The sequence below is a fragment of the Danio rerio genome, chromosome 17 (assembly GCF_052040795.2).
Source record: "Danio rerio strain M-AB ecotype USA chromosome 17, GRCz13ab, whole genome shotgun sequence".
NCBI lineage: Eukaryota > Metazoa > Chordata > Actinopteri > Cypriniformes > Danionidae > Danio > Danio rerio.
The window spans coordinates 25,282,130-25,288,055 of NC_141037.1; positions in this window are offsets into that span (position 1 = coordinate 25,282,130).

Here is a 5,926-nt window from a genome sequence, read left to right on the forward strand (position 1 = left end):
CTGGGTCAGTTGACGTTTCTGTGTGGAGTTTGCATGTTCTCCCCCTGTTCATGTAGGTTTCCTCTGGGTGCTCCAGTTTCCCCCACAAGTCCAAAGATATGCGGTATAGGTTAATTGAATAAACTAAATTGGCCATAGTGTACGTGTGTATGGATGTTTCTCAGTACTGGGTTGCAGCTGGAAGGGAATCTGCTGTGTAAAACATATGCTGGACATGTTGGTGGTTCAGTCTACTGTTGCGACCCCTGATGAATAAAGGCACTAAACCGAAGGAAAAGGAATGAATGAAAGAGCTTTTAACAAAAAAAGGTGCCACGTTGTCAGGCATGTTTTTATTATGTTTTAGAAAACAGGACCAACGTTTGAACTTTAGAGAATTCATCCAACCAAGCAGTTTCATGTTTTATAGACGTTTAAACATAGATGGATTAGTCAAAACAAGGCTAAATTTGGGCCTTGAAAATCAGTCAAGTGACTAAAATCTAATATATGTCAAAAAATAACCCAGAAGTAGACAAGTCATCAAATACACTGATTAAACCGACTACACATAGTCCTTTATGTGTGTTTGATGACAAACCTATTCTAAGACTTTTCTAATTTATTAGATTTTCATCAACAGCCCAAATTTAGCCTCGTTTTAGCCAGGATGTCTATATTTAGACATCTAGATATTTAAAAAACACACACAAAAAAAGCTTGCTGAAAGGAAATCTTAATTTTTTTTAATAACTATATGGTCTCAAACTCAATTCCTGGAGGGCTGCAGCTCTGCATAGTTTAGCTCCAACCACCTTCAACTCACAACTGCTTTAGTCTCTCATTTGAATTGGGTTGGAGCAAAACTGCAGAGCTGCGGCCCTCCAGGGATCAAGTTTGAGACCTATGATAATATGGTACAAGGTTATTTGGACCTTGGAATTTTTCTTAATATGTGTTGTTTTGCCAGTATTCAGCTACAGAGTATTAAAGTAGCTCTGTTTTTTTATTTATAGAGTAGTTAAAGTGTTTATTGTTAGATAGGAAACTTGAATTTTTTAATATTTAGTTTTGATGTTGCCTTCGCATTTTTTTAACATCATCCAACCTAAAAGTAAATGCTATCAGTCAATGCTTTGTTTTTCTTAATCAGCCACTCACATAGTAGTGACTGAAGCATTTAGGCACATGGCCTTCAAGATGATCTGGACTGAACACAGTCTTTATATACAGGTTACCGATCCGTCCACTACAGCAATCAAGATCCATTTCCACAGCAGTGCTTATCCAAGACTGTTGAACTGAAAAGAGTGATCCACTGAAACTCTAACACCTTCTTACAGTTTGAACAGTATTCCAGAACGATTTGACTGGCACAGTAGAGCCGTGTTGAGTTACTTCTCGGGTGTAGTTTCCGTGAATGGTTCTACTCTGATGTGCATGTCCCAAGAAACGCATTTCTTTTTGGTGATCTGCAGGTCTCGTTTGACATGCTGCGACAGTGGTTGGAATGCCTTACCGCTGTTTGTTTTTGCCTCTGCTGCATCGAGAACGGCTCTAGAGATCAGTTTAAGCACAGTTTCTGGAGATCCTAGTTCTAGAACTTTAAGAAAACACTGAAATTTTTCTTTCTTAACTGGCCCTGTGTTGTAAGTGGTAGTCCATTTCCTGTTAGCCAGTGCAATGAAAGATGAGCTCTCTCTCTCTCTCCCCCTGACCCACTTTACTACAGGAATCCAGTCCAGGGGTTCCAGAAATGCTGTTCATGGGTCAGTCAAGTTCACTTCTGCTCATGTTAACAGGCAGATTAGCGCTGAACAGAACTTGAGCATTTTATTTCTAGAAGTAAACAGTTTATATTTTAATGTAAGGCCAGGTGGACATGTTTTGCTGTTTTCAGCTCATTTATGAACAGAATGTTTAATTTTTCCATTATTTATTTTTGAAATATGTAATCTGTTTGTGTATTAGTTGAAAGCCTTTGTTCCCTTTAAAATATATGTTTTTATATATTATATTATTCATTCATTCATTTTCTTTTCGGCTTAGTGCCTTTATTAATCTGGGTTTGCCACAGCGGAATGGACCGCCAATTTATCCAGCATATGTTTTACGCAGTGGATGCCCTTCCAGCTGCAACCCATCTCTGGGAAACATCCACACACGCTCATTCACACTCATACCCCACATACAATTTAGCCTACCCAATTCACCTGTACCCCTTGTCTTTGGATTGTGAGGGAAACCGTAACACCTGGAGGAAACCCACGCGAACGCAGGGAAAACATGCAAACTCCACACAGAAACGCCCACTGACCCACCTGAGGCTCGAACCAGCAGCCTTCTTACTGTGAGGTGACAGTACTAGCTACTGCGCCACCGCATCACCCTTACATTATATTATTATAAATGATATGGAAAAGTGGAAAAATTGTATTGCAAGCTTGTGATTCTATATGATTTAGCACATTTGTAGTGTCTATTTAGCGCATTGATTAGGTATGGCCATACACACAAAGTGGGGGGGGTCTCTCCACACTACCACCAGTGTGCAGCTTCCACTTGGATGATGCGATGGAAGCCACATGACAAAGGCACCAGTGCGCTCACCACAAACCAGCTATAAGTGGAGTGAAAAGACAGTGATACAGCAAATTTGGTGGATAAAGATGATAGGGAGGCCATGAGTAAAGTCGCCTTTCCACTGCAAATGACAAGCGACAGACCAGAAGTCATTCAGTACTGACCATCTCCGTATGTAAAAAATTTGGATCTGATTTGCGCTGCGGACCACTTAAATTATTTCACCCTCTCTACTAGATCATATGCGACCAGTCGACAAGATGTGATGTATTCCAGTGTTGCCCAAACTGATCCATGTGTGCGGTTATGAAAAATAAAAAAACATTTCCTTCATTTTTTTTTATCATTAGAAAAAAAAGTTTATTTTAAAAAACATTTCTATTCATAAGTAATAAAAAAATAGGTTTTTAATATTGTCTCCACATTCCCTCCAAGGGGTGCATTCTGACAGTTGTGTCCAGTGGAAAAGCAGTTTAAGGGCTGAAAGAGGGAATTTGGCCAGGACACTGTGGGGTTACACCCGTACTCTTTACTAAAAGTGTCATGGGATTTTTAATGACCACCAAGAGTCAGGACCTTGGTTTAACGCAGGGGTCACCAACATGGTGTCCGCGGGCACCAGGTAGCCCGCGAGGATCACATGAGTTGCCCGTGGGCCTGTTATAAAATTAGCTTACCATAGCACCACATACCTGTAAGCTGCATCTAATATTTTTGTAGCTATTCTTTTTAAATCACACTTGCATTGGTGTAAAATTTAAAACGACATTAAGTTATACATTTAAAAAAAAACATTGAAAACAATTTCAGACAAATGAAGTGTTGAATATTGATATTTATCTGTTTCCAATCAATGGTGACATCTATTGTGAGAAATCATTAACATGATTAGTGTCTTCACATAGATGAATATCATTTATTATTAATAATAATTTAGCAAATTTTTATTAGGAAGTGTTTATCAAACTGGTAGCCCTTCACATTAAACGATACCCAAGAAGTAGCTCTCAGTTTCCAAAAGGTTGGTGACCCCTGGTTTAACGTCTCATCCGAAAGATGGGGTTCACTGACAGTATAATGTCCCCTTCGCTTTAGTGGGGCTTTAGGACACAGATAAAAGGTTGAGTGCCCCCTGCTGGCCTTACTAACACCACTTCCAACAGCAACCGGGTTTTCCCATGTGGTCTGCCATCCAGGTACACACTAGGTTCAGCACTGCTTAGCTTCAGTGAGTATAACCGTTCTTGGGCTGATATGGCTGTGGACAAGTGTCAAATACCAAGCACTAATTTGAATGGTCTTAAAAACAAAAAATATGTATAATGTATATAATGACATGGTATGATGTAGTTGTACTCCATTAGGTGGTTTACAAGGACAGCTTTGTGTCCTCAATATTCAAAACGCTTATAAACATACTTAACGGGGTCTTCTGACATTCAAATTTACCACAGGCTTCCTGTGAGGGTGAGTTTAAGAGTTAGGTCATGTAATAAGTGTTCTTTACAGTATAAAATACATTACATATCAAATACATCTTGTTATTGCATCCAGCATTAGGCCTGTATTAAATGTGACTTTCTTTGTCACTTCCATAAAGAGGCTGATGTATTACATAATCTAATTAGCATAAGTATTATGTAATTATACAAATTTTGAGAGAAGATGAATGGCTTCAGCTCTGAAATATGGGTCACGACATGAGAAATGATACCTGTTCTTGCTCATTCACAGTATTGTAAAGCCTACACTGCCATCTACAGGTGGGTTTAACTCTGTTGTTTTTGTCAGCCTTTTTGATTCCATGCAAGGCCTCACATTATTCACAACACTGTAATTACATTTGTCAAGAGCTGAGCTAGAACATAAATCAATGCAAACATTCTAGTATAGTCTAATTTATTTATAAAGCTTTTTAAATCATGGTAAGAACCACTGGTGTAAAGACTACAAACGTATTTTAAAATCTAAAGCAGATGTGAATAGTAATTTAAAAAGTAATACATTCCTGTCAATTAATATATTAATAATGGGAAAATTCCTAATATTACCAATTCTAACAGCTATAGAACCAGGAAAACATCCGGATAAATTGACACAATAAAACTGGACTATAAAACACAGATACAGAGCATGAAGGACCTGTGGCCTTTGACGTGGAGACAGCTGGCAGTGGCAGCACTAAACTGATTCCCATGATTCCTCTCTCTCCCTCATTGTTTCTCTCACTGTTCCCATACAGTACAAAAAACTAGACTATACAATGAGAAGTGCTTCTTTATTGTTTCTGTGCGTATATCTTCATCTCTCATTCATTCAGGTATGCAGAAGTGCAATATTTCTAAGAGTGCATTGACAATATTTATTATATTTTATAGTTATGCCGATTCGTCTTCGGCATTGATTATGTGTGTTTTTGCATTAGCATCAAACAGCTTAAACATTCTGATTTTATGATGCACATTCCTCCTCCAAGCACCTTGTAAAGGAGCAGTAAAGGACGCTTCTGGAGAAAGGGTACAGCGGGTCAAAAGGATCAGCCATAAGTTGCCACACACAAGCATTCCAGACCAGTGCTCCGGCAACCTATATGGGTGTAAAAGAGCATAGCATGGTTAAAAAATACAAGGCTGTATTTGTGCATAACTATGACCATGATGGTTATTTAAATGCAAAGCTTAATTATAACCCAAAGGTCTGTGGTACTAAGGATATTTATAATATTACTCTGAGGGAAAGGGAAAAACATTTGCCTCTGTTTGCTGGTTTAATAGGGTGTCTTAGACGCTTTAAGGCTGATATGACTCAGAAAACTCGCATGAAAAAAATACTATATTGTAAATATACATAGTATAGTGTTTTTGAATAATATTAAAGTACTTCAATTAATCTGTATTGGAAATTCTAAAGTTGCTGTGCAAACAACCCTATACTGCACTAAAGTTTTCTACAGCAACATATATATTACACGACAATACACCACAGTTTACTGTAGTAAAACATAAGGTAGATATGTTGCACTATTTGTTACAGTTAATCACTTATTTAATTCTACAGTATGATGTAGCATTCGTGAACAATTGTTAAATTGATTTACCATAGGATTATTTAAAAACCCTATAGTACTTATATTGTGTACAATCTTTTTGAGATCATCTTAAACCAGAAAACCATATTGTTGTTTTAGGATTTATAATGATTAAGCGAATTAAATGTAGTAAAAATGTTGAACCCAAAAGTTGCAGCTAATCTTCAGGCTTCATGTACAGTATCGAATCAATGGTTCAAACATTCTTACCCCAATCACAGTTCACCTCACCATGCGCGCGCTCGCGTGCATCACAAGAACGCCAATTAACCGTGC